This window comes from Perognathus longimembris, chromosome 23 (genome assembly GCF_023159225.1).
Source record: "Perognathus longimembris pacificus isolate PPM17 chromosome 23, ASM2315922v1, whole genome shotgun sequence".
Taxonomy (NCBI): Eukaryota; Metazoa; Chordata; class Mammalia; order Rodentia; family Heteromyidae; genus Perognathus; species Perognathus longimembris.
In genome coordinates this window covers 951,298-959,180 of record NC_063183.1, presented here as the reverse complement: position 1 = coordinate 959,180, position 7,883 = coordinate 951,298, and positions in this window count along the sequence as shown.

The window sequence follows — 7,883 nt, the reverse complement described above, 5'->3', positions numbered from 1 at the left end:
AGGCCTGGAAGATGCCCAGGCCAACAGGCCTGTGGTCACTCTAAACACTGTGATAAGTCTCAGCCTCAGGCTCCAAATTCACAGCCGGCTCAACTGCAACCTCTTCAGTTCTTGGGGCTTGTGTATTTTGGAAGCCACCTTCCAGCTCCTGCAGCCCCTTCCAAGGCTGGCACACTCTCCCCAACAGCCTGGGTGGGTGGGGGGCTCCAGAACACCACCCCTAGGTCTTCTGGGAAGAGATCTTTCTGTAACTCCTCCAGGGAGCCTAGAACACAGGCCACCCTGAGAGCCGAGAGCGCAGGCCACCCCTAAAAAGGTCCCCTTCTTCTCCCTTGGACTAGGCCCACAGTTGCTAGTGCCCAAGCCCACGACAGTGCTCTTAGGACAAAGCTGGGGTGCTTCCCAAGGGGCTTGGCTCCAATGCATCCCAAATAAATGTCCCTGGCAGCCAGGAGGAGGTGACTCGGGACAGGAAGTGCCAGTGGCCTCCGCTGTCCATGGTGCTGAAGCAGCCTGCCCCAACACCTGTCCAGCACAGGAGGGAGGGGCTGGGAGACAGGATGCAGAAGGACTCTGTTGCCCCCACCCCCACCCCCAGGGTGAGACTGCCTTCTTTGAGGCCATTCCACCCACTTACCCCTCCCCACGCAGGGGACCTGGAGGAAGAACTGGACACTGCTCTCTTGAGATTCTTGAGAGAGTGCAGTGGCTGTTTGCCCTGTCCTCGGTCCAGGTGAGGCCATGTGCCCATGCTGGGTGGGGTGGCCATGGTCACCCCTGCACTGAGGTCACTTGGGCCTGGCAGGCCTGCCACTCATCTACCACTCATCTCCTATGCAAGCACATCAGCTCCCTGAGTGACTGGGCCCTGTGGTCCTTGGAAGGGGTCAACAGAGGTTCCTACAAAGGGCCACACACTGCAGCCAAGCATGGCCCTGGACCACTGGACCTCCATCCTTGCTGTCATGCTGCCTGGCCCAGCCCCCAGGCTGACAGGCTCTGGGGCTGGGCTGAGACCACCTGTCTAGTGACTCACACCCAGGCTAGAGAGCTGGGGGCTCAAGTATGCCCAATCCACCACCACCTGCCACTCAACCCCTCTAGACTTGGTTTCCCCTTTGTATACTTTCCTTCAGATGCTGGTCCCTCCCATAGGGGCTCATACTTCTGACAGGGGCTCTGTCCCTGGGCCCTTAAGTATGCCACAATGGGGGGTAGGGAGGAGTAGAGCGGATGGGGGAGGGCTGGGGAGCACAACAGGGCAGCAGTGGCTTGACATCCCCACCCAGGGGGCCCTCAAGATCTGAGTCCTACAACAGCTACAGCTCCTCCTCAGACCCACAGCCATGCTAGCTGGGGCCAGGACCAGCCCCTACCCTGCCCTCCCATGGTCAGGACACCCCCAGCTCAACAGGGTGCCTTCTGGGCAGTGTCATGAAGCTGGAGGATTAGAAGGATAAGATGCCCCAATCCCAACCCCAGCTCTAGTGCAATCTGCTCAGCTAGCTAAGCTCCATTAAGAACAAATCCAGAACAGCTTGACTCATAGGAGCTGGGGAAGGGGGATGACTGGGGTGGGAGGTGACGAGGCCACCATTAAGAAGGGGCATGCTGGGACTAAGGAGCCAGGATCTGACTGAGAGTCCACCCTGCAGGCCCCAGCTGCCTCACCTGGCCCCTCACGAAAGCCACTAAGCAAAGCCCTCTCAAATGGGGGCCCGGGGCCCAGGGCTGCTCCTGAGCCTGCTCTGCATAGTGATGCTCCTACAGCCTGGCCCCTCCTCCTGCTGACCATGCATGGCCTGCCCCCTCCTTCCACCACATCCTCCAGGGCACTTAACCTTCGCTTCCAATTTGCTAGAGGAGAAAGACATGTTTGTTAATGCAGGAAGCCCATCCTACAGAGAACAGGATGGCCCAGTGGGGCAAAGGCTCCCATGCATGGTGCATCTCAGGGTGCAGCTGCCTTTGTGGGATGGTGTTGCACCCAACCCCAAAGAGCCCAGGTAAGACAGCAAGACTCCATCTCACTCCAGTAAGACTGGCTATCACTGAGAATCTCAACAACAATGAATGCTGGAGAGGATGTGGGGGAAAAGGAATACTACTTCACTGCTGGTGGGAATGTAACATGCTACAACCACTCTAGATGGTTATTTGGAGATTCCTCAAAAAACTAAACACAGAACTTCCCAGGCATTCCACTCCTGGGCATCTACCCAGAGCACTGCAAGCCAGGTTACCATAAAGACACTTGCACACTCATGTTCACTGCTGCACTAACCACAAGAGCCAAGCTGTGAAACAGCTCAGATGCCCTGCAACAATGAATGAGTGGACCAAGCATGGTACATATATACAAGGGAATTTTACTCACCTATTAGAAAGATTATGTCATTTGCAGGTAAATAGACCCAGAAATATTATGTTATGTGAAGTAAGTAGGGCTCAGAGGAACAGACAGCATGTTCTCACTTATGTGGAAGTTAGATATAAAATATAAACATGCATGGTAACACGTACAGGGTTTACGCATATACACACCGACTAAAGGATGGTATACTTAGGAGAGGAGACCAGATGTGACTTTTCTGAATGAAGGGACAGTTTAGCAAAATCAACATCAGGAAGTGAAGCATGTCCTGGGGGAAGAGCGAAGGGGGCACTGCAGGGAGGGAAATGAGTACAGGCACTGTATTCAATGCACACAACGTGAAAAGCAGACTATGTAAAATGGAGGACAAGGGAGGGGTGACATTGTCCAAGAAGCATTGTGATCATAACCTGACTTATGGAATTATAACCCTTTGGTACAACTACTTAATAAAAATAGATATTAATACAATAAATATCGTTTGTGAGGAGCAATCAGGTTCTCATACATGTATGAAGCTGCTCTGTGAGGATATGTGGGAAGGTGAGGCATGGGTTGGGGCATGACAGAGGGTTGTGGAAAGAGCCAAAAGCTAAGGCTGTACCTCTACTCCCTCGCCCCACTGTTGTGGCTTTTGGCTTCTGCATCATGGAGGTGGGTCCTGTATATCTGATTATAGCCAGGCAAGTGTGGTCAGGGCAGGCTCCTGGCTCAGAGACCACAAGAGGACCAGGTTCTGGCTGGCTGGAGCACCAGGAGAGCTCTGCACCCACGCCCCCTGCCAGTCCAGGGAAGACATGTGGCTGCCACTACCACAGTCCTGGTGTCGGTGGGGCTTCTGCCCTCTCACATGCCAGTGGCCAGTCTTAGACAGGGTATCTGTAGATGGAACACCCAACAGGAACAGTCACACCTGGGGATGGGTATGCATCCTCCTGGAAAGGGCCAGGGTGAAGCAGGTGGGGCGCTCAGTAAGGGGGTATGGGGGGGCATAGGTGTCTGGGGTCTGCCCAGGCCCTCCCCCTGGAAAGGGTTGAGGCCATGGGGGGGGCTGGCTGGCGTGTTCCCAGGCCCTCCTCCTCCTGCACAGGTTGACTAGGAGACCCATACCTCAGCCTGTACCCTCAAGAAAGGCAGAATAGAGCGGTGTCTCAGACCCGGGGTGCGGGGGGGGGGAAGTTGGGCCTGGGGGCTTGGCCAGGTCCACCATACCCCTAGGGACGGCCTGTAGGCAAGCTCGGGTAAACCCGCTGCTCCCTTCCCTGGGGCACCCAGGGCTCAGGGTAAAGCTGGCATCCAGGCTCCCATGCCTGTGTCCTTCAGCCCCAGGAGCCTGCGGGGGCAGGAGGGTGCCTGGGAGTTTCCAAAAGTTGTCCTGTGGGCACTTGTCCGGCACTAGCTCCTAGGATGTGCTGATCAGGAAGTTTCTCTTCCTTCCACTGAGGCTGTTACCATGGTGACCAGCAGCTGAGAAGGCCAGGAGGAACATGAAGGCCCAATAAGGGCCTGCCAGGCCATCGTGGCTGCCAGGTCCCTGGGCTGGCCCACACCACCTCCGTGCCGTGGTCTCCAGGGAGAGGAGGACGTGCAGAGGGCCCTGTTTGTACTTGGGAAGGAGGGGTGGGCTGGCAGAGCAGGCACGATTCTATGGCCCTCTGTGGGGGTCATCTTACTGTACAGGAAGCGCCAGGGTGGGCAGTGGAGCCAAATGCCCCAGTCAGTCCCGTCCTGAGGGACAGAGTGCTTCCTGCTCAGATCTTCCGGGAAGAGGCGCACTCCACACCATGGCATGGGTGAGACCCGGATGCTATGAGACCCAGCAGTTCCTCCAACCCAGTCGCTCTGTTCTTGGGAGCCCCAGCAGCTGACTGAGGTCACATGGGGGGCAGGGCAGGATAGGGGTTCCTCACTGAGGACAGAAGTCCAAAGTGGAGATGGGCAGGCTCAGTTGCCTGAGTCCTACTCTACAGGACAAGCTTAGGCTCGGTGAAAATGTCACCTGTGCCTATTACAGACAGGGGCGCAAGCTCCTCACAGCATGAGAAGCAGGGTCAGGGGCAGCCAGGGCAAGCCAGGGCAAGGATGTTCTCTCAGTTCACCCTCTCTGTCCAAGATTCAAGGTCTTAGGCACCTATGGCTCCCTAGTGATCCTGACCCTTGAGGAGTCCCTAGCCACCCCCACCCCCTACCCCCACCCCCACCTCACCCCCCACGGGCCCAGGAAACATGGCTAGACAGCTGGTGGCCTGGCCCTGAGTGACTCACGCCTGGCTCTGCTGGGCTGGGCTGGGAGAGAGAGAGGTGAGCAGGCCAAACATGGAGCTGTTTGCTCTCCAGCCGCTCGGGTCATCCGGGGAGGTCTGTGGGAGAGGACCTCCCAGCAGGGAGCCCCGCCCAGCCCCAGCCCATCACACGGAGAGGGGCTGCCTGTGAGCAAAGGGCGGGCTCCAACTTCAGGGAGGTTCTTTCTCATGCCCAGCTCCTTATGGTGCCAGTGGCATCTAGAAACTTCATCCCATGGAGCTCTGCTGTCCCAACTCCTTCATAAAGCAGGGCCAGCAGCACAGCACTAGGCCTGGCTGGCACACAGACCATCTGTCATGGGCACAGGAGGGTGGGCAGCCAAGTGAGGTCCCGGGCAGCCTGGGCTGGGGCACGACCAGGCCCATACCAGCCATGTGCACCTATGTGCACACTGCCTGCTCCATGTGCCTCATGACATGTGTACACACACTCCTGGCCTTGACTCAGGGCTGGACCTGACCTCCCCAAAGCCCCTCCTTGGGAACAAGTGGGAAGGTCCATTTGCACACTGGAATCAAGGACATGCCAATAGCTTCCTCTACTCATGCAACTATTAAAAAAAAAACATGCTAATTAGGAGGAGTGCTAATGTCTCTGCTTAGCTCTTAATAAAGAGCTTGATTCAGGATCATTTCAAAGCATAATTGAGTAGAAAAGCACCTGATCCCATCCTCCAGTCACTGAGCCTTCAGAAAGGCAGGCTGTGCCCTCTGAGTTCTCATGGAGACCCCACCAGCCACATGGTGGCAACCTGCAACAGGGCTGGCAGATGGGGAGGGGGGCACCCCCCAGGAACAGTCCTGCCTGATCTCCATGTCACAGCTCTGGCCTGGGGCCTGCCACTGGTTTTGGAGCTGGGGCCTCCTCCCTCCAGCTGGCTTTATTCTGGGAAGAGGTAGGAGGAGCTGACCTCAGCAGGTGACATCTTCTTAGCCACCCTCCTGCCCAGCAAGGTCTCAGCAAGCGGCTTTGAACACCCACCTGAGGCATGGGAGAGCAACAGGAGCAGAGTAAACAAATCTGGAGGGGCCAGGAGGAAAATGAGGGCTGGCCCACAGGGACAGGCCTCTGGGGCCTGCTCTGCTGGAATTCTCTGGGCCAGAAATAACTGCCTGGGCATCTCTGCACAGCTGCCCATGGCCCGGATTAGTGACCCCAGGGGACTGGATGCTCCTCCCAAGCCTGCTCTACCCAGGTCTGGCTACTGCAAGAGAAGGAGGTACAGCTGGCTAGACCCCACATGGAAGTGGCTGGCCTGGGTGGCTTCTAGGGATGGCCATATGTAGGCCTTTGGAGCTACAGGCTGCCTTTGGGGTCAGGAGGCTGAGGAGTCTACCTCTCCCCTCCATCTCTAGTCTGCAGCTTCTCCTTCCTGTCTACCTCACCCTGGCACGGGCCCCATCTCAGTCCTACAGCCCCATTCCTCTCTTCCCCTCTCTGCAGTGGCGAGAGTGCATCCTTGCCCAGGAGGGGCTGTGCCCCATGCCCAGGAGAGGGACACCTCCCCACTGGTCCACACACTGCTGCCTTGTCCCTGAGGAGAGCTAAGAGCTTGTGCCTTGGGAGGCAGAGGTGTTCCCAGCTCCACTGCTCACCCCAGGCCTGAGCCCCCAAGGGTGGGCCTGAGCAGCCTTGCCCACTGCCCAGGCCCTCATGTCTGCTCACCACTGCTGACACCACACTCTCCACTCAGTTCATCTGACATGTGGCCTTCTTCAGGAGGCCTGGGCTCACCCATTACTCAGGCGCTTGGTGGCCTAACAGTCCCCTCTCCACAGGAGGCCAGGTCCCCAATAGCAGTCCATGTCCCTGGCCTCTACTTCCTACTGTCCACCCCTGCAAAGTCCCATCTCCCTACCAGTGTTGCTTGGCAACCAGGATTTTATTAAAAAGGAGGGAGACCTCTCTGCACGTCCTCAGGCCTGCTCGCCCAGCTTGTGGAAGCCCGCTCCAGGCCCTCCTGCCTCACCAAGCTGCAGGCCCAGCCTCACTCCTACACAGCTGGACAATGGTCCCTGCACCCCATGGGTACCAGGGGTCAGACAAGCGTTTTAGACATTTTGTCTCCCAGGTAGGGTCAGGAGCAGCAAGGGCAGCCACCTACTTGCCCACTTTCCTTCCTCCCCCTGCCCAGACTCGAGTCTCCAGGGACCACCCACCATCACTACTGATACAAGACCCCAGGTGGCAGTGGGGACACCACTAGACTCCCAGTCTAAAAAGAGCTACTTACTGAGGGTCTGGCCAGCCCAGGGAGAGGCCCAAGGAGACTGCTTCAGCAGAGGCCCAAGTAGGCAGTCTAAACAAGTCCTGGGGCCCTGGGAATGATGGCGCCTCACCCCCCTGAGCACCCACAGGCCTAGCTGGCAGCTGGGAGAGGCTGAACACAAGAAGTCCTGGGGCCCTGGGAATGATGGTACCTTGCCCCCCTGAGAACCCACAGACCCAGCTGGTGGCTGGACCCAGGGGCTGCCAGGTCCTCTTCAGGGTCTTCTGACCAACACGACCCCAGGAACACCTCACACAATGTCTGTGTCCGACAGCTGTGGGTACAGACCAGGCCACAACAACCCCTGCCCACTGAAGAAGCAGTGACTGCCTGGGCTGCCCACAGGTCAGCCCACTGTTCACTGCACAGGTAGACAAAGACCCAGCTTGAAGACCATGAGTTAAAGCTGGGTGAGATCTGCCCAAGATGCCTTCTTGCTCCTAAGCAGGCCCCACTGTGCCACCCTGAGCCCCAGCACCTGGGAACAGGGCAGCCCCCTCTTCTCTCAACTGCACCCCCAACCCAGCACTCTGTACTTCCTCTGGACCCAGAAAACCTCTCTGGATGTGGAGGCTTAACGTAAGCAGCATCCAGCCTTGGCCCTGTCCCCCCTTCACTAGCAGCATGTTATTAATAGCAATGACATTTTGAAAGGATGGCCAAGACCCTCAGAAAGCCTGATTTCAAAGTAAGACTACCTCCAAGGCCAGGCCTCTGACAGCCTGAGACACTCCTCCAAGGCTGGGCCTTTGATGAGGAAAGCCTCTGACGATGACATGAGCCTCCCCTCCAGGGCCAGGCCTCCGACTACAACCCTCCAAGGCCAGGCCTCTGACAACTCAAGCCTCCCCTCCAAGGCTAGGCCTCTGGCGACGCAAGACGCCCCCTCCAAGGCCAGGCTTGTGACATGAAATGCCCCTCCAGGGCCAGGCCTCC